This window comes from Leucopleurus acutus (genome assembly GCF_964270905.1).
Source record: "Leucopleurus acutus genome assembly, chromosome: 1".
Taxonomy (NCBI): Eukaryota; Metazoa; Chordata; class Mammalia; order Artiodactyla; family Delphinidae; genus Leucopleurus; species Leucopleurus acutus.
The window spans coordinates 161627708-161652623 of NC_139142.1; the positions used below are offsets into that span (position 1 = coordinate 161627708).

The 24916-nt window shown below is 40.9% G+C and overlaps 1 protein-coding gene across 6 annotated transcripts in view; it reads left to right on the forward strand.

Moving 5' to 3' along the window:
• The first annotated feature begins 5940 nt into the window (after positions 1-5940).
• AKAP13 (A-kinase anchoring protein 13) overlaps positions 5941-24916 on the forward strand; it is a 343180-nt gene continuing 324204 nt past the window's right edge. For all 6 annotated transcript variants that reach the window (XM_082835493.1, XM_082835495.1, XM_082835496.1 and 3 more), the window contains exon 1: positions 5941-6137. The gene's annotated coding sequence lies outside the window, so the exon portion shown is untranslated. The remainder of the gene's footprint in view (positions 6138-24916) is intronic.

The following is a 24916-nucleotide window of genomic DNA, read 5'->3' on the forward strand; positions in this document are numbered from 1 at the left end:
GCTGTTTACTGAGCATTTACTCTGTAGTTGGGCTGAACACTCACAGTCCTAAATGGAGAAGGGGAGGGGAGGAGCTGAGAGAGCCCAAGTGAGGGAAGACCTAGCCAGTGTGCTATTCTAAAGTGGATTTAGCAACTTTCCCTTAGTTTTTGACCTTTGGAAGCTAAGTTGTGTCACTTAGTAGCTATGATTTGGAGCAAGTTATTTAATCTCTCTAAGCCCGAGTTACTCTTACCAAAAAAATGGGTAGAAGACCTAAATAGACATTTCTCCAAAGAAGACATACAGATGGCCAAGAGACACATGAAAGGATGCTCAACATCACTAATTATTAGAGAAATGCAGATCAAAACCACAGTGAGGTATCACTCACACCGGTAAGAATGGCCATCATCAAAAAATCTACAAACAATAGATGCTGGAGAGGGTGTGGAGAAAAGGAAACCCTCTTGCACTGTTGGTGGGAATGAAAGATTAATACAGCCACTATGGAGAACAGTATGGAGGTTCCTTAAGAAACTAAAAATAGAACTACCATATGACCCAGCAATCCCACTACTGGGCATATACCCTGAGAAAACCATGATTCAAAAAGAGTCATGTACCACAATGTTCATTGCAGCACTATTTACAATAGCCAGGACATGGAAGCAACTTAAGTGTCCATCGACAGATGACTGGATAAAGAAGATGTGGCACATATATACAATGGAATATTACTCAGCCATAAAAGAAATGAAATTGGGTCATTCGTAGAGACATGGATGGACCTAGAGTCTATCATACAGAGTAAGTCAGAAAGAAAAAAACAAATACCATATATTAATGCATATATGTGAAATCTAGAAAAATGGTACAGATTAACCTATTTGCAAGGCAGGAATAGAGACACAGTCGTAGAGAACTGACGTATGGACATGGGGTAGGGGTGAGTGGGATGAACTGGGAGACTGGGATTGACATGCATACACTACCGTGTGTGAAACAGATAGCTAGTGGGAGCCTGCTGTGTAGTGCAGGGAGCTCAGCTCGGTGCTCTGTGATGACCTAGATGGGTGGGATGGGGTGGGGGGAGGGAGGTCCAAGAGGGAGGGGATATATATATGTATATATGCATAGCTGATTCACTTCATTGTACAGGAGAAACTAACACAACATTGTAAAGCAATTATATCCCAATTAAAAAAAAAAGGTGAATGGCAGCACCAGCCCAGGGATATGAAAAATAAATGAGACAGTGCAAGTGAATGAGGTATAGTGAAGGCATTATGGCCCAGGCACACGTTAAGGTTTGGAACAAACTCCCACAGGGACGCTCTATCAGAATCAATCAACTTGAAGTGTGCTGTCCAGTATAGTAGTCACAGCCACATGTGATTTTTAAACATTTGAAACAAGGCTAGACTGAATTGATATGTGTTTTAAGTGTAAAACACACACTGGATTCTTTTGAAGACTTAGTATGATAAAACAGAATACCTCATGTATAAATTTTTGTAGGTATCACGTGTTGAAATTACAGTGTTTGTCATATGTTTGGTTAAATACAATACCTTTAAAATTAATTTCATCTGTTTCTTTTTACTTTTTAAATGTTGCTACTAGAAAATTTTAATTACATATGTGGATCACCATATATTTCTATTGGACAACTTTGGGCTTGATATTGAGGAAGAAAGGTTCTCTTTGTCACTGAAGAAGTGAAAACTTAGCTCTGGACTGTAAAACCTCCTCCCTGGAGCCAGGTTTCTCTTAGAGATTCTCCTGTCCCCTACTCTCATCCTCATCCCCCACTTAAATTCAGCTTAAGCACGTGGTGCGTGGGTGATCTTTCAAGATGAAAATCTGTTTTCATCCTGGTTCTATGGCTTAAAATCCTTGGAAGGTTCTTCTTGGCCTTTCAGGATAAAGGCCATACTCCTTAGCAAAGCAGTGTAACCTGACTTTGGCTCACTTCTTTCCTTCAGCTTTATCTCTTACCCCTTCTTGCTCCAGTTTTTGTGTGTGCTGTGTTTCTGGACACCTTGGTGTCTTTGGATTGCCTCCTCCTTTTCCTGGGAATGGCCTCTGCTACCTGTGCACACACTCCCAAGCCTCCTGCACTAGCTACACCACCGTTCTTTACCCAGTGGATTGTCCTCCAAGACCTGGCTTAACTGTCACTCCTCCTGGATGCCTCCCCTGAACCTTCACCCTCTAAGTAGAAGTATTCCTCTCTATGCCCCATAACACCCTGTGTCTGCCTGTGGGGGGGGTGCACTTACACTTCTGATTTCCTGCTGGCTTGCTTGCCTATTTCCCTCATTTGACAGAGTTCCTTAAAGACAAGAACAATGCTCTTCATCCTGAATCCCAGGACCAAGCCTAAGCCTGGAACACAGTAGACTCTCAACAGCTACTTGCTAACTGAATTGAAAGCAGGTCAGAGAACTGCCCAGGGATCATCTGCTCCCGGGTGGTGTATCAATTAGAGCTCTTGCGGATGCAAGTGACAGAAATCTCCACTCCGACTGTCTTTGTTGTCTTACATGATTGAAAAGTCTATGTGTTGTTCTAGCTTCAGGAATTGCTGGATTCAGCTGTCCAATCAATGTCACCAAGACGTTGTTTTTGTTTTTTTTGTTTTTGCGGTACGCGGGCCTCTCACTGCCGCGGCCTCTCCCGTTGTGGAGCCCAGGCTCCGGACGCTCAGGCTCAGCGGCCATAGCTTACGGGCCCAGCCGCTCCGCGGCATGTGGGATCCCCGCGGACCGGGGCACGAACCCGCGTCCCCTGCATCGGCAGGCGGACTCCCAACCACTGCGCCACCAGGGAAGCCCAAGACGTTGTTTTTAATTTCTCTACCTTTCTACTGTGCTGGCTCCATGTGAAGAGATTCTGTCCTCATGGCAGAGACAGCTGATGAGCCTATCTTCCAGTTTCCAGTTGAGAAAATGTCGGCTACCCCGATAGTTCAAACAGAGAGTAGAATTTACTCCTATTGCCCCTAATTGGCCAGTCTGGGGTCATGTGCCTAACTCTGAACTAATAATTGTTGACCTGCAGATAGGATGCATTGATTGGCTCAGGGTTGATGGTATGCTAAAGCATGGAACTGAGATTGTGGTGGAGTTGGCTTCACCCCGAGCAAGGGGCTGAAAGTGAAAGTTACTTAAGGCAACAGCAGGGTACTATTCGTACTGTGAAAGGAATAAAGAGTCCACTGCTATGAAAGAAGAGCCCCGAGGCAAGTTGGTTCCAGCGCTCCTTCTTTTACCAAAGTAGACATTTTAGGGACCATGGGTCTCAAGAGAAATTCATGTTCTTGCGTTTCCTTGCTTTGGTAATTTCCAGGGACGCTGTAAAATGGGGTTCATTCTTGTTAGAGTTATAGGTATTATAACCTATGTAAATCAATTGGAGAACTGTAAGTTGACTGGAAAGACAGGTTAGAGATAGTTGAGAGATACAAAATCCTACTGCTGCTTGATAAGGCCCTGGTATCTTTCCTGGCTTGAAAACTTACTCAGGAAAAGTGAGAGAATTACTAAACCCCAAATCTCTTTCTGGTGAAATGGGGCACACTGAATAGAGACATTTGGTGTCCCTTGGAAGAACAAGTCTTTAGTATCAGGGACTGTCAGTTTGAGGGCACCTCACAGTAGCTCCTTCTGTACAAATTCATTCATGCGAAACTTCTGAGTGTCTACTGTTCCCACTGGGACTCTGTTAGGTGTAGGAGAGAGACGGGTAAACAAAAAAGACTTTAGGGAACTTACATTACAGTGGGGGAGAGAGCCCATAACCACACGTAAATAAGATACCTTCAGACCAGAATAAATGCTGAGAATAGGTTTGAGTAATATGAATGAGAGGGAGTAGGTGAGAGTGAATTATTTTAGATAGATGTTTTCTCTGACGAGGGACATTAGAGCTGGTGCCTGGATGATGAGAATGTGCCAATCATGTAGATAACTACTTAGGACTTCCCAAGAAGACAGAGGATTTAGCTGTCTGGGGAATGTAGAGTAGACCCTTGCCCCTCAAAGCAGGGTCCCAGACCAGCAGCATCAGAATCACCCGGGAGTCTGTTAGAAGTGCAGAATCCCAGATCCCACCCCAGACCTACTGAGTCAGAATCCACATTTAACAAAACGTCCCAGGTGATTTGTAGGCATGGTAAACTTTGAAAAATGCTGGACTCTCGACCTTTTCTGCAGCTCACTGGGAAGGTATAAATCCTGCTGAGGCTGGGAGCAGGGAATGTTGTTGTCAGCAGTCACTTGAAAGACAACATGTATCTTGTCTGCTGCTGCTTTGCTCCAGAAGAAGACCATAGGGTTTTCACGTGTTAGGGTCCAAGAGATTTTCTAGGTTAGTCCTCTTGCTTTACAGGAGACTGAAGTTCTTTGAGAAGGGGTGACCTGCTCAGGGTGGGCTTCTTTGGGACAGAGTCAGGACTAAGATCTAGGAGTCTCTTCTCTCTGGGCCACCTTTCAAATATTGACAGGACAGATTAGAGTGAGTATGGAGGAGGGAATAATAAGGTGATTGGGAAATAATTTCACATGAAGCACTGGAAATGTTTGGCCTTGGTTTTCCATTCTGTGAGGCTGAAATAAGAAAACATATGTGAGAATCAGGTTCACTTACAGGGAAGCAAGTTTCTTCTCAAGGCTAGGAGCACTTCTAAGATTTAGAGCCAAACAACAATGAAAGTGCCTGATGCAGGCAGTAAGTATTCACAGTAGCCCCTCTCAGGTAGTCAGTCACCGGTAGGGAGCTTGGCTGGATCAGGTTTCCCAAAAGATAGTCCTTTGCATCTTCACATTTTGGGGGGCCATATCCTATATAAGTATTTTAAATTGATATAAAATATATGTGTAACCTGTGTAAAGTGTCCTAATCTTAATTGTACACTAGATGAATTTTCACATAAGTCTATACCTTTGTTATTTACCATACAGATCAAAATACAGAACTTGCCCAGCACCTGCCCTTCTCCTTCCCAGCCAATAATGCTTCTCCCTCTAGGTAACCACTGTTCTTACTTCGATTACTATCAATTTGCACGTTTTTGAACTTATGTGAAGTATAAGTACATATATACTTTATATATAATGTAAATTTTTTACTTAATTTTGTTCTTTAAGTAGATTCATTTTTTACAGCTTGTCTAAGAAATAACATCAATGAAATAGTCTTTTGATGTGAAAGGCATTTTCCTCCAATACACATTAAAATAAACGCACAACTATCAAAATGAGTTTATTCGTGTATTAACAGACCACATTTTGCTTTTCAAAAGCCACCAGGTGATTCCTGAGGTCCATGCAACTTGCAGATTGTCTGATTTTGCGCTGATCGAGAAGCCGAAAGTTTATGGAACGCCCTGTCACAATCCTGATGCCACCATAGATCCATCCATCCATCCATCCATCCATCCATCCATCCAACTAAAACACTTGTTGAATACCTAGCAACGACTCTCTCAGGCACTGGACACAGAAAAGACCCCACTGTCTGATTTCAAGTGGAGGGAAACAGAAGAGTAAATCATTTCAGTATGTGTTACGGTAAATGCTACATCTCAGGTAAGCACCCTTACACAGAGGAAGGGAGTCTTCCGGAGTCAGGGAGCAGAGGAGAGGGTGGGTGAGCATTTCAGTCGGCACCTCTACCAGCCACCCGACTTTGATCACTTTGCCGCAGCGATGCAGCTGCGGTCAACCTCAGCCTTCCTTAGCAACTCGAGGGGACCGCCCAGGTGTCTTCCTATTGGTCTCACGGAGCTTGATGGGCAGCTCTGCTGTGCAACCCCGGCTCGCGGCCCCCGGCTCCGCGCTTACTCACAGGAGAGCTCGTAGGCGTTACGGCCCTTCCCGGGTGCCCCGCCCATCCCCGAGTAGCTTGTGGCGCATGCGCGGGCTCGTTGAGGCTGTGTGTAGGGACAGCAGGGAGCCGGAGCCGCTGAGGTGAAGCTCCTAGGCTCCGCCGAGGTCGCCGCGCCCTCTCCTCGCCTCTGCCGCCGCACTTTCAAGCCGTTGCCACCACCACCGCCTCTGCCGCCGGAGGAGCGGCCGCCTATTGTCTTTCTCCGCGGCGAAGGTGCGGAGCTGCTCCAGCTCGGCCCGCGGGGGAGCCCCGGGCGCCTCACGGTGAGAGCGCAACTTAGTTGGCGGAGTTGGGGGAAGTTTTGTGATTTGAGGAGGGGTCGCGGGTGGGGAGCGCGGGGCCCTCCCCCAGCGGCCGGTCCTCCGGCGGGGGCCGGAGCGGGGGTCCGGGGCTGCGGGGGCTGGGCAGGGGCGCGCGGGCGGGGATGAATGGGCGGCGCGGCAGCGCCCCCAGGCTCTGCGGCCCCCGCCTCCCTCCGCGGCCCCCTTCACGCATTGTCTGCCCCGGGGCCGCGGCGCGCCTTGCCGCTCCCGCAGCCCAACTTCGGGGCCGCCTCCACTCCCGGAGTGGGGGGCACGGCCGCCATGCCCCTTCAGGTGCCTGGACCCCCGGCCTTGCCTGGTCGGCTCCTATGGGAGCGGGGGCCGCGGTAGCAGCTGCGGCTGCTCCACGAGTCCCTTCCGTCCGGGAGTCGGCGAACAAGTGCTGCGGCCGCGAGGGAGCGGCTCTCGGGGGCCGGCGCGAGCGGTAAACACGCCGGGCCTTACCCGCCTTAGGGGGGCGCTCTCAGGGCCTGTTCCCGGGGGCGCGGCCGGGGCACCCGCGCGGGTCGGAGACGTGCAGCCCGAGGGGACCCGCTTTGGGACCGTGCCATGGGCTCAGCTCTGTTGAGTTCAGATGCAAACATACTTTGAGACCAAACCAAACTTTTTTTTGGATAAATATGGCTATTGAACCCCTCTCCCTTCCCCCCGTTTTCCCCCCCAAAGTCAACTCGTATGTTAAGATTTTAAAATAAATGTGGGGGAAATCCTCAGGAGTTTTTCTATCAGAAAAAAGGATTGGCTTTTTTTTTTTTTTGAACTAGTTCTTACAGCAAAATGATTCCGTCACATTTAAGTTTCTAGATCTTACTGTGAACTCAGGAGTTAACAATGTAAGTTGGATTGAGCAATATTTTGGTGTTCGTCTTAACTTTTACACTCCTCAGTGAAGGTATTTTGAGAGTTTGTTGCCCCAGGCATATAGAACCAAAGGAAAAAGCAGTGTGCCTTTTTTACTTATTCAACAGCCCCCCCCCAGTTTCATTTTCATAAATAACTTTATTTTTTTAAACCGTTGGATTGCCCAGATCAGGATAAATGCCGGCAGTTTTGGAAAGATCAGTTTTGCAAGTTTGTAAAGGATCAGCTGTTGTGAGTGATCAGAGTTGTGATCAGCTGAGATAAATCATTGTTACAGTCCTGTAGGCTTTCGTGGTCTCTAGGGGATTTGCAGACTGCAAGAAGTACAAGCCTTGTTGTCAAGCTTTGGGTGCATCGGTTCTGCTGAATTCAGTTCATTTGCCTTATGATGTGAGAATGATTCTGTTTAAATCCCCTCGGTGGAACAAGCCTAAATGTCTGTCAGATTGCGTGGTGGAACAAAATGACCAGAATGTGTTCCTATCAGTTGTATATCCCTTTGCCATCTGCTAAATTAACAAGAAAAATTTGAGAAATATGGTGTGGGTCAATATGCATTGATTGGTTTCTCATGCTAAGTGAGTAATGTGAAGTGTTGCCCAGGTTTTCCTGGTTAGGTTGGCCTAATTTTGCTTTGAAAAAGCAACTTACTTCACCTGACAAAGCTAAAGAAAAATGTCCTAATGGCATAAGCTTGTATTTTTAAAGTACAACAACAAGGTCACTTTTAGATCATAATCCTTGCTCTTAGGGCTTTCCTTCCTGGTTGTGTGGTTGTGTGGTTGTGTGTACTGTGTGTACCTGTGTGTGGGGCGGGACGGTGACAGAGGTTGGAAGGCGTTGTCAGGGAGAGACAAAATGTAAACAAACACTACTTAGAACGTGTGACAAGTAGGCCAGTTGCTTTCCCTCTCTGATAGCATGTTATACATACTTTTGTTTTAGGATTTCTCACACTTCATTTTTTTTGCCTGACTAATAGTAACTGCATATGTAGTATAAATGGACTCCTCTTCTAGCCTGTTAACTCCCTGAGGGCTGTGATGGGTTTTAGCTTTGTGTCTCTGTGCCAGGAAGGAGTCTTAACACAGCTCAGGTGCTCAGGATGCATTTGAATTGGGTGAAGTGCTTAGTACTTCACCCTAGTGTGGTACCCAGAGAACCACTAACTCTGGGGACTTGTTAAACATGGCAGCTCACTTGCAGATCTGTGATGAAATTTAGTGTACTTTATAAGGATTTCTGACCTTTCTTTTTAACCTGTTAATTACTTCTTGAAAAGAATTGAGGTTTAAATAGTGCGCTATGGATTTCAGAAAGTGGTTCTAATCGAGAAAATTTCTCCCTTTTTTGGTGAAATGATTAAGACTTCTGGACTAATCCAGTCACTCCTCTGCCTGTTCATACCTCTGTTGTGAAATGGGGAGGTAGCACAGTTTAGAAGAATGTACATTTTTTGGAATTAGGTAAATTTGAGTTCAAATCCCCACCCTTCCATTGACTAGTTGGGTAGCCTTGAGCAGGTCACTTATCCCCTCAGAGCTTCAGTTTCCTACTGTGTAAGGTATAGTAACATACTTTACAGCATTCTTAGCAATAAATGAAACTATGTGACGTACTTCATAGTGTGCCAAATGTTAAGTAGGTGCCTGTTACCTGGTAGCTGTAGTGACAGTAATTTGGATAATTTTTGTATGAGTTAAAGCATTTTTAGAAGTCTGATGCTTCTGAGCACAGTGGTTTAGCTGTCTGTTTCGTAAAGGGGGAATGCTTCTGAGAATTGAGAGTCTTAAATGCAGTTTTTTAAAGGTGCGGGTTGAGCTGAATGTTAATAGAAAACAGCAGTTTTATCTTCTCAGTCTGCTCTTAGTCTTTGAGTGGGCTTTGCAGAGTGTCTCTGTAGGATAGAACTCTATGCATTTATAGTGTTTAGGAAATCGTTAGAGATGGGTTGTTTTCAACATTTGTAATAGGATATCTGAGTTATTTAGTTCCAGCTTTTCTTCCTTATTTTACCTTAATTTTGAAAAATAACAGGCATCGATTATGACTACGTTTCTCAAACTTGATTAAGATGGGACTGGACTGTGGGTTAATACAGCAGTAGTACAATTCAGAGACTTGAGCAAATTATTTACTTCCCCTTCAAGATAACACTTTTGAAGGTGCCACCATTTGTGGAAGGACACAGTGATTTAAATCAGTTATACCAGCTTTGTTTAGAATATTCAGAATACCAAGTGGAATAAATACATTCTAGAAATATTAACCTGTCATGGACATTTCTGTATATTGAATCTCATCTTTCCATTTATTTTCTTATAAAATAAGGGCAAAAAGTTAACCATGAAGGATTGTAGTAAACCTTTAAAAATTATATTTGACCAGACTCACGTATTGAGGAAAAAAAGAAAGTTGACAAAGCTAGATGAACACACTTGGACTTTTGATAATCCCCTCTTTTAAAGTTAACATTGAAGTGTGCTTGAATAAACTTGGTTATTACTGATGGGGACAGGCATCCATTCAGAAGCAGTGCTCCTGAGTCACTGTCGGGCTGTCTTACCCCACTGTAAGTGGGGGAAGAGGAGGAAGCTGTTCGTGGAAGGAAGTTTGTTTCATTCATATGTCTTCACATTTATGGTCTTGTGGTCCACCTCTCGGTTGACTGGGACATATAAGTAGAAGATGGGTAGATAACCCATTTTTGTCAGTCCTTGCTCAGAGAATGGACCAGTAGACCTGATACTGAGATACTGTGATTGTTACGAATACTTGTGTGGGACAATGATGTGTTTCCCTTTTTTACCTCTTCAGAGCTGTGTTCAGAGCGTGGGGAAGGTGTGGATATCAGTGTGTGTGATGTGGGTATTGGGATGGGGAGAAGGAGATGGTGTGAGGGATTTACAATTTATGTCACTCTGTAGGCTCTTCTATTAGAAATCAGTCCTTTTGATATTCATTATTATTTATTTTGGCTGTGCCGGGTCTTAGTTGCGGCATGAGGACTCTAGTTGCGGCATGAGGACTCTAGTTGCGGCATGTACGTGGGATCTAGTTCCCCGACCAGGGATCGAACCTGGGCCCCCTGCATTGGGAGTGCAGAGTCTTACCCGCTGGACCAACAGGGAAGTCCCAGAAATCGGTCCTTTTGAATTTTCACTTATGATCCTATCTTAAGCCCATATTTGGCCACAAAAATAGTCTTTACCACTTCAAAAGGCTAGTTATTCCTGAATGGTTAGGAATTAAGTATGTCACACTGTAATGAATTAGTCTTTTAGACAGCCAAAGATGTCAAGCAAGAGAACAGCACCTAGGAGCTATGTAGAGTTTCACAAACCCAAGATAACTCTCCGATGGTGATGCCTACTGAAGGCATATGATACGGGGCCACATGGCTGACTTCACATCCGAACTTCGCCAATTATTGGCAGTGTGTCCTTGAGCAGGCCACTTCATCTGTCTCAGACTTAGTATCCTTACTTATAAAATAAGAACAAATTTGATATTGTCATCCTACCTACTACCACTACTGTCATGAGAAACGCTCGAGATAAAGCACTATAGAGATGCTTTGTCATTTTGTAGTTTTGTTGGTTGGCTACTGGTTTGGATAAAATTCAAATCCTAGTCTATAAAAGGAGAAAACATCCAACTAAGTTTATTGGTGTTTCTTTATAAATATTATACCATTTCTGTTGCCATTCTCCTTACTTGTGAAAATGGATACTTCTTACTTTTGGCTCTTCTCAGATTTGCTTTTATAACATATTTGTCATGGAGTATTTTTCTAAACTCAGTGCTTGCTGTGAGACCCAAGTTACTCTGAAATCACAGGAACTGACATTGGATGCCAGTGCTTGAAGTCAGGTGAAACCACAGTAAACAGTGAACAAAGAATGTCAGAATGTTTCAGAAGAGTACAAAAGAAGCTAGTGTAGTTGTCTGATCTTTACTGACTCATTTTCTTAAATTATTTTTTAAAAGCTTAAAAAATCAGGGAGTGTGCCTCTTATGTGCCAGATGTTATACTATGTGTCTTACATACATTTATTTCATTTTTGAAACCAACCTATGAAGCATAAATTATTAACCCATTTTAAGGGGAGGAAACACCCTCAAAAGTGATTTGACAGGGGTCACATAGTTGTTAAATTTTTGGTGCTAAAATTTGAACTCAGATTATTCTGGCTCCAAAGGGCATGCTTTTCACATCATTGATGCTGTCACCTGAAAAGAGTACATTTTTAAACAAATCAGGTTTACTGAGTTATTGTTTATATGATAAAATGCACCCATTTTAACTATATGGAGTTTGATGAGTTTTGACAAATGTATCCATGCATGTAACTTAACAACACAATCAAGGTATAGAATGTTTCCATCACTCCAGAAAGTTCCCTTTCTGCTTTCCAGACAGTTCTGCCTTCAGCCCTCACCCTGCTGCCTACCTTGCTATAGGCAACCACTACTCTGCTCTCTGTCACTAGAGTTTTGTCTGCAAACTATGGCCCTCAGGCCAATCTGGCCTACTGCCTTTTTTTTTTTTTTTGGTTTATAACAAAGTGAATCAGCTGTACATATATATATACCCCATATCTCCTCCCTCTTGCATCTCTCTCCCACTCTCCCTATCCCACCCCTCTAGGTGGTCACAAAGCACCGAGCTGATCTCCCTGTGCTATTTGACTGCTTCCCACTAGCTAGCAATTTTACATTTGGTAGTGTATATGTGTCCATGTCACTCTCTCACTTCGTCCCAGCTTACCATTCCCCCTCCCCGTGTCCTCAAGTCCATTCTCCACGTCTGTGTCTTTATTCCTGTCCTGGCCCTAGGTTCTTCAGAACCATCTTTTTTTTAGATTCCATAAATATGTGTTAGCATACGGTATTTGTTTTTCTCTTTCTGACTTCACTCTGTATGACAGACTCTAGGTCCACCCACCTCACTACAAATAACTCAATTTCATTTCTTTTTATGGCTGAGTAATATTCCATTGTATATATGTGCCACATCTTTATCCATTCATCTGTCGATGGACATTTAGGTTGCTTCCATGTCCTGGCTATTGTAAATAGAGCTGCAATGAACATTTGTTTTTTAATAAATAAAGTTTTATTGGGGCATAGCAGTGCTCCTTTGTTTACATATTGTCTGTGGCTGCTTTGGTGCTACACTGACAGAACAGTTACGAGACGCCCTGTGGTCCACAAAGCAGAACATATTTACTATCTCACTTTTTAGAGAAAAAGTTTGCTAATCCTTGTTCTACATAACCAAATATAATAACACCTAAAATATGAACAATTCTATAGAAGTATTCAGTGCAATTAGACTTTCCCTATTTGTCCTCCATATATCTTTTTATAGTTGATTAAAATTTATAAAAAAAGGATAATATTCCATTGTGTGTGTATTGGGCACTTGGTTTGTTTCCATTTCTTGGCTCTGGTAAATAGTGCTGCTATGAACATTGGGGTGCATGTATCTTTTTGAATTGGAGTTTTAAACTTTTTGAATTAGAGTTGATTGCTTTCTTATTATTGCCCCATCTGAGAGTGCAAAGACTTGCCCCTGTATTTTCTCCTAGAATTTTTATAATTCAGAGGGTTTTTTTGGTTTTTTTTTTTTAGTTTTATTTCTTTTCCAATTTGTATTCCTTTTGTTTGTTTTTCTTCTCTGATTGCCGTGGCTAGGACTTCAAAAACTATGTTGAATAATAGTGCCGAGAGTGGACATCGTTGTCTTGTTCCTGATCTTAGAGGAAATGCCTTCAGTTTTTCACCATGAGAATGATGTTTGCTGTGGGTTTATCGTATATGGCCTTTATTATGTTGAGGTAGGTTCCCTCTGTGCCCACTTTCTGGAGAGTTTTTATCATAAATGGGTGTTGAATTTTGTCAGAAGCTTTTTCTGCATCTATTGAGATGATCATATGGTTTTTATTCTTCAATTTGTTAATATGGTGTATCACATGAATTGATTTGCGTATATTGAGGAATCCTTGCATCCCTGGGATAAATCCCACTTGATCATGGTGTATGATCCTTTTAATGTGTTGTTGGATTCTGTTTGCTAGTATTTTGTTAAGGATTTTTGTATCTATATTCATCAGTGATACTGGTGTGTAATTTTCTTTTTTTGTAGTACCTTTGTCTGGTTTTGGTATCAGGGTGATGGTGGCCTCATAGCATGAGTTTGGGAATGTTCCTTCCTCTGCAATTTTTTGGAAGAGTTTGAGAAGGATGGGTGTTAGCTCTTCTCTAAATGTTTGATAAAATTCACCTGTAAAGCCATCTGGTCCTGGACTTTTGTTTGTTGGAAGATTTTAAATCAGAGGTTCAATTTCAGTGATTGTGATTGGTCTGTTCATACTTTCTGTTTCTTCCCGGTTCAGTCTCGGAAGGTTATACATTTCTAAGAATTTGTCCATTTCTTCCAGGTTGTCCATTTTATTGGCATAGAGTTGCTTGTAGTAGTCTCTTAAGATGCTTTGTATTTCTGTGGTGTCTGTTGTAACTTCTCCTTTTTCATTTCTAATTTTATTGATTTGAGTCCTCTTTTTCTTGATGAGTCTTGCTAATGGTTTATCAATTTTATCTTCGCAAAGAACCAGCTTTTAGTTTTATTGATCTTTGTTTCTATTTCATTTATTTCTGCTCTGATCTTTATGATTTCTTTCCTTCTACGAACTTTGGGTTTTGTTGGTTCTTATTTCTGTAGTTCCTTTAGGTGTAAGGTTAGATTGTTTATTTGAGATTTTTCTTGTTTCTTGAGGTAGGCTTGTACTGCTATAATCTTTCCTCTTAGAACTGCTTTTGCTGCATCCCATAGGTTTTGGATCATTGTGTTTTCATTGTCATTTGTCTCTAGGTATTTTTTGATTTCCTCTTTGATTTTTTTAGTGATCCCTTGGTTATTTAGCACCGTATTGTTTAACCTCCATGTGTTTGTGTTTTTTACATTTTTTCCCCCTGTAATTGATTTCTAATCTCATAGCATTGTGGTCACAAAAGGTGTTTGATATGATTTCAGCTTTCTTAAATTTACTGGTTCGTGACCCAAGATGTGATCTATCCTTGAGAAGAAAGTGTAATCTGCTCTTTTTGGATGGAATGTCCTATAAATATCAATTAAATCTATCTGGTCTGTTGTGTCATTTCCAGCTTGTGTTTCCTTATTCATTTTCTGTTTGGATGATCTGTCCATTGGTGTAAGTGAGGTGTTAAAAGTCCCCCAATATTGTTGTGTTACTGTCGATTTCCTCTTTTATAGCTGTTAGTAGTTGCCTTACATAATGAGGTGCTCCTATGTTGGGTGCATATATATTTATAATTGCTGTCTCTTCTTCTTGGATTGATCCCTTGATCATTATATAGTGTCCATCCTTGTTTCTTGTAACGTTCTTTATTTTAAGGTCTATTTTATCTGATGTGAGTATTGCTACTCCAGCTTTCTTTTGATTTCCATTCACATGGAATATCTTTCTCCATCCCCTCACTTTCAGTCTGAATGTGTCCCTAGGTCTGAAGTGGGTCTTTTATAGACAGCATAAATATGGGTCTTGTTTTTGTGTCCATTCAGTGATCCTGTGTCTTTTGCTCGGAGCATTTAATCCATTCACGTTTAAGGTAGTTATCAATATGTATGTTCCTATTACCATTTTCATAATTGTTATGGGTTTGTTTTTGTAGGTCCTTTTCTTCTCATGTTTTCTTAGAAAAGTTCCTTTAGCATTTGTTGTAAAGCTGGTTTGGTGGTGCTAAATTCTCTTAGCTTTTGCTTGTCTGTAAAGCTTTTGATTTTTTCGTCGAATCTGAATGAGATCCTTGCCAGACAGAGTAATCTTGGTTGTAGGTTCTTCCCTTTCATCACTTTAAATATATCATGCCACTCCCTCTGGCTTGTAGAGTTTCTGCTGAGAAATCAGCTGTTAACCTTATGGGAGTTCCCTTGTATGTTATTTGTCATTTTTCCCTGGTTGCTTTCAGTAATTTTTCTTTGTCTTTAATTTTTGCCAATTTGATTACTATGTGTCTCAGCGTGTTTCTCCTTGTGTTTCTCCTGCCTAGGACTCTCTGCGCTTCCTGGTGTTGGGTGGTTATTTCCTTTCCCATGTTAGGGAAGTTTTTGACTATAATCTCTTCAGATATTTTCTCAGGTCCTTTCTCTCTCTTCTCGTCCTGGGACCCCTATAATGCTAATGTTGATGCGGTTAATGTTGTCCTAGAGGTCTCTTAGGCTGTCTTCATTTCTTTTCATTCTTTTTTCTTTGTTCTGTGGCAGTGAATTCCACAATTCTGTCATTCTTCTGCCTCAGTTATTCTGCTATTGGTTCTTTCTAGTGTATTTTTTCATTTGTTATTTTATTGTTCATCTCTGTTTGTTTGTTCTTTAATTCTTGTAGGTGTTTGTTCTTTAATTCTTCTAGGTCTTTGTTAAACATTTCTTGCATCTTTTCTATCTTTGCCTCCATTCTTTTTCTGAGATCCTGTGTCATCTTCAGTATCATTATTCTGAATTCTTTTTCTGGAAGTTTGTCTATCTCCATTTCATTTATTTGTTTTTCTGGGGTTTTATCTTGTTCCTGCATGTGGTACATAGCCGTCTGCCTTTTCATCTTGTCTTTTGTGAATGTGGTTTTTGTTCCACAGGCTGCAGGATTGTAGTTCTTCTTCTGCTGTCTGCCTTCGGCTATAATTCCGAATTTTACATTTAGGTTTATGAATCACTTTGAGTTATTTTTTCAAGGGATGCAAAGTGTGGATTGAGATTTATTTTTTTTGCATATGGGTGTTTAGTTGTTCCAGTAGGTTTTTTTGAAAATACATCTTTCTCTATTGAATTACCTTTGTACCTTTGCTGAAAGCCAGTTGATCATATATGTGTGGGTCTGTTTCTGTATTCTGTTCCATTGATCTGTGTCTTTCATTTTTCCATTACCACACTCTTGATTACTGTAGTTTTATACTAAGTCTTGAAATCAGGTAGAATGAGTTCTCTAATTGTGTTATTTTTCAGAATTGTTTTTGAGTATTATAGGTGCTTTGCCTTTCCAAGGACATTTTATTTATTTATTTTAATTTTTAATTAATTAATTAATTTATATCTGTTTATTTTTTGGCCACATCACGTGGCTTGTGGGATCCTAATTCCCCGACCAGGGGTCAAACCCAGGCTCTCGGCAGTGAAAGCACGGAGTCTTAACCCCTGGACCACCAGGGAATTCCCTCAGGTACATTTTAGAATCAGCTTGTTGATATATATAAAAAATCCTGCTGAGATTTTTGATTGGCATTGCATTGAATCTGTAAATTACTTAGGGGAGAATTGACAGCTTAATGATATTGAGTCATGAACATGTTATATTTATTTACTTAGACCTTTCTTGACGTTTTTATTAGTGTTTTGTAGTTTTTTTTTTTTTTTTTTTTTGCGGTACGCAGGCCTCTCACTGTTGTGGCCTCTCCCTTTGCGGAGCACAGGCTCTGGACGCGCAGGCTCAGTGGCCATGGCTCACAGGCCCAGCTGCTCTGCGGCATGTGGGACCTTCCCGGACGGGGCATGAACCCGTGTCCCCTGCATCGGCAGGCAGACTCTCAACCACTGCGCCACCAGGGAAGCCTGTAGTTTTTAATAAATGGATCTTGCACATATTTTGTAAGATTAGTATGTATTTCATGCTTTCTGGTGCTCTTGTAAATGATGCTTTTAAAATTTCAGTTTCCAGTTGTCCATTGCTAGTATGTAGAAATAGGATTGAATTCTGTATGCCGACCTGGTGTCTTAAAACCTTGCTAAACTCACTTGGGATCTTCTTTATAGACAGTAATGTCAGTGGCCAATACAGGAAGTTTGATTTCTTCCTTTGTAGTCTGTATGTTTATTTCTTTTTCTTGCTTTATTGAACTGGCTAGGACACCCAGTATGATGTTGACGAGGAGTTTTGAAAGTGGACATCTTTTCCTGATGTTAGGGGGAAAACATTTGTGTTTCACCATTAACATGATGATCTTTATAGTTTGTTTGTTTTTGTAGTAGTAAAGATGTCCGTTATCAAGTTGAGAAAGTTCTGTTTCTAGTTTGCTGAGAGTTTTTGTCATGAATGGATACTGAATGTTGTCACAGGCTTCTGCATGTATTGAGATGATCATACGTTTTTTCTTCTTTACTTTGTAGATATGGTGAATTGCACTGATTTTTGAATGTTGAACTAGCCTTGTATTCCTTTGGTAATCCTCAGTTGGTCATGATGTATTTTTTAAAAATCTCTTTATTATTTATTTATTTTGGCTGTGCCAGGTCTTAGTTGTGGCATGTGGGCTTCTTAACTAAGAAGCATGCATGTGGGATCTAGTTCCCCAGCCAAGGATCGAACCCAGATCCCCTGCACTGGCTGGGAGTGTGGAGTCTTACCCCCTGGACCACCAGGGAAGTCCTCATCATGATGTATTTTTAAATATTGTTGGATTCAATCTGCTATTGACTGTTTTTTATTTCTTCCATTTGTTTATGTTCATTAAAAAAACAATTCTTGCTCATGTGTATAATATTCATATAATAGTTGTTAAAGTTCTTGTTCATTAATTCCATTATTTCTTTCTATGGGCTGATTTTTTTTTCCCCCCGTCTTGGGTCACATCGTCTTGTAATTTCTTGTTAGATCCTAGAAATGGTGAATTTTAAGTTGTTGACTGCTGTTGATTGGTCTAAGATAGACCAACCCTAACTCTTGTCCTTTTACTCTAAGGCTTGTTTTACCCCATTACTAAGGCCTGAAGCCTCCGTAGTTTCCATTGAAGAATGAGATGTTCTCTGCTCTGGGTGGTCAGAATATGAATGTCTGCCAGCCCTGTGTGAGCTCTGGGGTAATGTAGCATATAGTTCTTGGGTCATTCTTTGCCTACCTTTGTAGATTTTTTTACAGTATGTACACATGGCTTATTATTCAGTATTAGACTCAAGCAGGCCTCTGTGCTGATTTCTGGAGATCCTTCTTCATGCAACTCCTTCCTTTCTAGTACTCTGCAGTTTTTAGGTTCCTGAGCCTTCTCATACTCTTTGACTTCTTAGCTTGAGAAAACCACCATGGTCTGCTTGGGCTCCTCATTGCAGGTGGTCCAGCATGTGACTCCAGGCTGAGAAAGCTGGTGTACTTGTGGGGTTCACCTCATCTCTTCCCTTTGCTAGGGATTGCAGTCCTGTGCTGCTGGTTGTCCAGAAGCTAAAAGATGTTGCCTCATATATTTTGTTCATTTTTCTGGTTGTTGGAGGGTGGGGTGTGTGGCAGGATAAGTCTAGATCCAGTTACTCCATCATGGTTGGAAACTGAAATCCCTTGGAAGAGTATACTTTATTGATGGTGCTCAAAGTCTCGTTATAGGATTCTTCAAGTCTTTGTGGGTGTAAATATCAAAGAAATGTTTGTTAAATGTTTACTGCCTGTAGCTAGCCCTTACTCTGTAGGTAATACAGAAAAAGTAGATATCTTCTAGTTGAAGAGGTATGTACATAGTACATACATGAGATTAATCAAAGATGTGAAATGCTCTAGTGATGAGCAGAAAGAGAAAGGTCACTGTGGTCTGATATTTTCTTATAGAAATGTTTTCCTTTACATTTTTGTTTCTTAGCCTGTGTTTATAATTCCCTTTTATGGCACAGGATGAAGTGGGTCAGTGGGTAGAGTATTGGCTCTTTCATATGCATTTGGTGACTTATTTGCTCTGTGGCTTTAGGTACATTTTTAGTCTCTGAAACTCAGTTTTCTCATTTGTAAAATGGGCATGTGACATACCTTGTAGGGTTGTTTGTTATTCAACACATATTTGGGTGCTTTCTGTACATCAGGCACTGTGCTAGGTGATGAGAGTTCAGTGACAAATAAAACGTAGTTGTTGCCATCAAAGGGCTGACGTTTTAGCGAGAGAAGCAGAACACAAACAGGTAAAAAACAACTTTGGTGAGGTCTGGTTTTGGTAATTGTAGGAAGAATATGAAGATTATTAGCAAAAATTGGGGAGGTCAAACAATACCTTTCTGAGGAGATGAGATTTGAGAGAGACCTGAAGGAAGTGAAGAGAGCAAACCACCTGAAGGTCTCTGGATGTTCCAAGTCGAAGGAGCATCAAGGGCAAAGAGCTTGAGGTGGGAGTATGAACAGGGAGGCTAAGGATGGGGCGAGAATAATAGGAGATAACGTATATGTACGTAGGGGCTTGGTCGAATAGGCTTTTAAGTAAGATGGCAAGCAGCTGAAGGATTTGAGCAAGGAATGACAAGAGCTGATTTAGGTTTTGAAAGTTTCACTCTGAGTGTGGGGAGCAGGAGGTGGAAACAGCGAGGCTAGTTAAGAGTTTTACACTAGCCCAGTCTAGAGCATATGGTGGCTTGGGTTAGGGTGTGGCAGTGAAAGTCTGAGAAGGTTGGAACCTATGTTCCTGTGAAGATAGAACTGATAGGATTACTTATGGATTGGGAAAAGGTGTTGAGCAAAGAAGGCAAGCAAGGATGATTCCTAGGTGTTATGGACAGCTGGGTGAATGGTGGTGTGGTTTCCTGAGTGGAAGAAGTGAAGCGGTTTTGTGGCGAGGAAGAAGTTGATTTTACTTCTGGACATGATAAGTTTGAGATCTGTGAGACTTTTAAGTGAAGATACCAGTAAGCATTTGGAGGTGCAGACCTGGAGTTGAGGGCTGAAGGCTGGACTGGATTTACAAAGTAGAGAATTGTAGCTTGAGAAGGGAGGATGGGGGTTATTGTGGGAATTAGGGATATCTAAAGCTCTTGGCACATAGTAGGGCAACATGGCGTGGTAGCTAGTAATAATAATGACAGTGGTAAAAAACAACAGCAACGACAACAACTGGGTATGACTAAGAGCTAGATATAAAAGAAGCAAGATGGTAGTGACCAAAAACAGCACCTTGTGTCAGTGTTAGTTAGGACTCCAAACCTGCTGAAAACTTTTCTCCTCTGAGCACGATAAAAGTAACATCAGTGAAAACTGTTGTACATTTTCCGTCTCTATATCAGTGATCTTCAGATGTGATTCAGGGATGTCATTACGTGTAGTGTACACACAGTACACAAGATAGTTTGGGAGGAGGCTGTTGCAAAGTGTTAACTGTAGTTTCGTTTGAGGAGTGAGATGATGGTAGAGTGTCTTTTGATCTTCTAAATACTTTGCAATGTATATATTTTTCTTTAATCTCTCTTTTTTTCTTTTTTAAATAAAGAGAGGTAATACCTTTGTAGCATCTACTCAGTTGGTGAGCCTCTGGGCTGATGAGTTTCATTTGTTTGTGGTTGCTAACACTACAGATGGGTCTTTGACTGTGGTCTGTTGTCTTGAAAATTTGAGCCCTTGATCACAGTGGGGAATTGGGGGAAAGAGTATGGGTGGTTTTGATAAGAGTCCACAACAGCTCCTGGGAAAATTGTTAGCACATGTTCTCCCCTCCCAGGCTGGTTGTGACACCGCTTTGTTCAAAGGGGATGTTATGTTGCATTTGCATTGTGGTGGGCAGATCACTTCAGGTAAATTGAATCGAGCATGACTTTTTTTTTTCTAAATCTGAATTATAACTATCCGTACTAACTTAGATTCTTAGAAGTATTCCTTTTCCCAGGTGATAACTGCCTAAGGTGACAGGGATTTTTTGCAGATTTGACATTTTCTGTAATTTATGAGTCATTTCTGAAAACACACTTAGTATATTTTGAAATGGTGTCTGTCAATTAATCCATCTACCTGGTGTTGCCTGTTGAGTTCTACCCTGTTTAAAGTCATTGTGTTTCTGGAGTCAGAGAAGAGGGGTCCATTGTGGCATTACATGGGAATCATTTGTTACCTTTTATAATCTAGAAGAAAGTGGTTTTTTGCCTCTTGGATACCTTGTGCACAGAGAGGCCTGGCTCAGAATACAAAGGAACTCTGGATGTGGCCTTGGAGTTTGGGAGTTATTTAGGGGGAAAATGTGGCAATGAGAGTTTGAGAAGTAGAGTTCTAATTGTTCATTTGGTCACATGAAACCTTGGGGTCTGGCTGAGGTGCTTTCTCTGTTTGAGGATTAAGGATGCATATGGGTCAGTGGACAGGAATGACCAAAGCTTTTGCCTGGGCCCCCCTGCTAAAAGGGTGCTGTATGCTTAGAGCATAGGACAGTGTGTATTTAAAGGACTTTTTCACTCTAGAGAGATCTTTTGCTCAAGATCAGGCCATTTCCCAAAAGGTGTTTTCTAAAAAGTGAAGTCACTAAAGGGAAGAAGAAACTTTTACTGGGTGCCTGCCTGTGTATTGTGTGTTCATTTACATTTTCTCAATTCTTTACAATAATCCTGTAAGATTGGTATTATCCTCATGGCTTTTTTGATGAGAAAAGTATGGTTCAGAGATTTTACTTTGCCTTTCTCAGGTTAATGGACTATAATTTTCATCCAGGACTCTGTGACTATAAATCTACTCTAGTTTTATTATATATGCCATAAGTCACATTTTTTATTCACTCTGATATGATTATATCCAACATAGACAGCTTAAAATTCCAGCTTGTTCTTGTAAATCGAAATCATTGTGGTCTGCCTTTAAAGTTTTCCTAGAATTCCTAAAAACATGCTGGGCTTCCATGTTCGTGCCTTGAAAGTAGCAGAAACTTGCCGGAAGAATTGTATTTTACTTCAGATACAGGGGCTTTGTGGATCAACATTAATAATTAACATTTATGTACTTTTTCACATCTTCAAAGTGTTTTACAAACAGTTAATTAGTTCATGTTTAACTTATATTGGAAGTTGAAAAACCAGTTTTTTTAGGTTCATTTTAGCAGTACTGAAATGTTAAGGGCATAAGGAGTAATTCTTCAGTAAGAAAAATGTAGGTAGGAACCGTGCAACATTAAACATCTCTACTCAATCCCCTAGCTTTGTGCCCAGCTTAGCTCACAGCAGGCGTGTTTTTTGGGTGTACACATCTTGTGCTTAATGCAAGGGAATGGAATTATGTGAACTGAAAGACACGGGGTTCAAAGACTTGGATGATTCAGTGGACTGTATTGCAACTTTCTTTTCTGTAGTTCCTTAAACTAAACGTGAATGGTCCTTAATTTCTGTGGGGTTTTGACAGATGGGAAGTGATTGGCATAGAGACTTTGGCAAGTGAACAGAGTCCTTATACATGCTAATTTCTGGGAAAAATATTTTCTTTTTCACTCCTGGCTTAGGAGATAATAACTCTGTAACTGAATACTTTGCTAGTTTCCTCACTTGTCACCTGACTCCATCTCCTCTCCCCCCAGTAAAATGGCTTTTACTTGGCAAGGTTGTGTAGCTGGAAAAAGATTTGGAAGGAGACAGTCGTCTCAGTTCAGCTGTGTTTCTGTCACCTAAGTAGGTGTGTGACCTTGAGCAGGTTACTGCTCTTCTTCTGCCCTTGAGTACTTCTTTGAAATAATGTGTTAAACTCACCTTTCATTGGATCCTTAGAGGGGTGGCTGGAGGAGGATATAAAATGGAATGGAGGATATTTTCACATCAGTGAAGATTCTTCAAAGTTGCAGTGACTTCTTCCTTCCTACTTTGGTTGGAATAATTAATTTATTTTCTTACTGTTATTGCCAACCACATTGCTGCTCTTTAAACATCTTTTTCCCCTAATACAGAGCAATAAATAGAACCCTTTGATAAACATTGTGTCTGGGTAATTTCCTAAGACAGGACAAGCAATTTCCTTTTCATCATTGCTTATAGCCCTGTCATTCAGAGGAATCTGTTCATGAATCTTTGCCTAGGTGACCTTGCCAGAGAAACTTTACTATGTGATGGCAGAAAGGAGGAGTCTGAGAGCTTGGCATGTATATTTAATAACATTTTTATTATGAATGGGAATCTGTTCTTTTTATGGGGCCAGGTAGGAATGAATGGCCCTGAATTTTTTCCTCTATCAAATTGTGTTGTTTTTCATATCTTTCTCTTTTTTTCCACTGCCCTTTTCCTTCACTTCGTGAAAATCTGGAAACAAGTGAGGTGAATTGGCTTTTGAACCTTTTTGTAACATTAAATACACCCAGGTTTAAGTTTTTTATTCTGTTTTACCAAGGTTTTTGGTAACTTGGAAGGAGTGTTTGTTATACAGCTGAACCTTGAATAATAATACACTATGTGAACTTTGAATAATTGAGATTAACTTAGTTAAATGTTTAAAGCCACCGTTTTATTTTAGAGGATGTCTATAGGTAACATATTTACTTTTTTGAAAAAGACTTCTTTGGGCCAAGTTTTATATAAATTAGACAAGATAGAAGTTTTGGAAACACGCAGTTGGTTATATTAGTATCATAAGCTACAGAAATAGATGGATTTTTCTGAGACACTGTGCCAGCAACTAGGATAAATGATTGTTTTTCCTATTTAGGTTAGGTATCTTGGGTTATACTATTTTCAGTCACCTTTTTAATTTTTCCACGTTGTCTTTGCCCACTGTTCGTTTCCCCTCTCCCGGTTAATTCAAAAGGATTCATTTGTCACATTTCTCACTGACTAGGTAGGGACAAAGTAAACCCACATGTCTCTATTTCCTCCTAGATTATAAGGTCCTGGAGGACAGATTTTATCTGCTTTGTTCATTGTTGTATTCCCAGCATGTGGTATTGTGCATGGCACATAGCAGTTAGTTATTACTTGGGAAATATTTGGATTGATTGATGAATGAATTTGTGATACAACTATATATAAATAATATATGCATATGATTAATGTTAATAAAATCTATATTTTGAGAATAAATGAACAGAATTTAATTTTTTTCTCCCAGCATCAATTGTAGTTTGATTTTGGTGAGTTAAATCATCCCTTTTTGGGGAAGAGAAGGCACCATGTTAAATGGAAGATTGGCCAGTGTTGACCAAATCTGGCAGTAAAATTTGTTCAGCTCTTCCCTGGTTTTTGTGCTTGGGCAGTGTAGGTCTCTATTACTTTATATTTTAACCTGTTCAGCAGCTTCATCACTGACATACTGGTGTGGCTCACATATGGCCGTAAGTGTGGCTTGCCTGCCTAATTTTTAAAAAATGTAATTTTAAAACATATTCGAAATAGAACAGTAGAATTGATCCCTATATACCCATTACTCAGATTCTGGAGAATTAGTGAGATTTTGCTATTCTCTGCAACGTCTTTTTTTTTTTTTTTTTTTGCGGTACGCGGGCCTCTCACTGTTGTGGCCTCTCCCGTTGCGGAGCACAGGCTCCGGACGCGCAGGCTCAGTGGCCATGGCTCACGGGCCTAGCCGCTCCGCGGCATGTGGGATCTTCCCGGACCAGGGCATGAACCCGCGTCCCTTGCATTGGCAGGTGGACTCTCAACCACTGCGCCACCAGGGAAGCCCTGCAACATCATTTTTTAAATAACAGTTGTATTGTGATATAATCCATATAGAATAAAATTTACCTGTTTCACTTTAATATGTTTATTATAGTTGTTTTGAAAGTTACTACCAGACTGTTATTTTCTTAATAGTGAATTTTAAATGGTATTTTTACTCCAGTGTTTAATACTGTAAACCGTGAAATGTCTCTGTAAATCATGGCATGATGTGTTTCCAGGATATGGAATAGACAGCTTTAACTCAAAGCAAATGAGTGCTGAGTAGCCTTTTTTTCCTTTCAATAGAATCATTACAGAAATAGGATCATAAACCTTCTATTAAGCACTTTTGTATGAAATCTGAGGTTTCTGTCAAATTAGACATGGAAAATTAAACAGAGCTGCACAAGTTACTGATCTTTGCAGTTTTTGAGTTCGCTCTTATGTTAGGCTTATTTTTTTTCCTTCTTGTTTGGATGACTTTCTCTTAAAT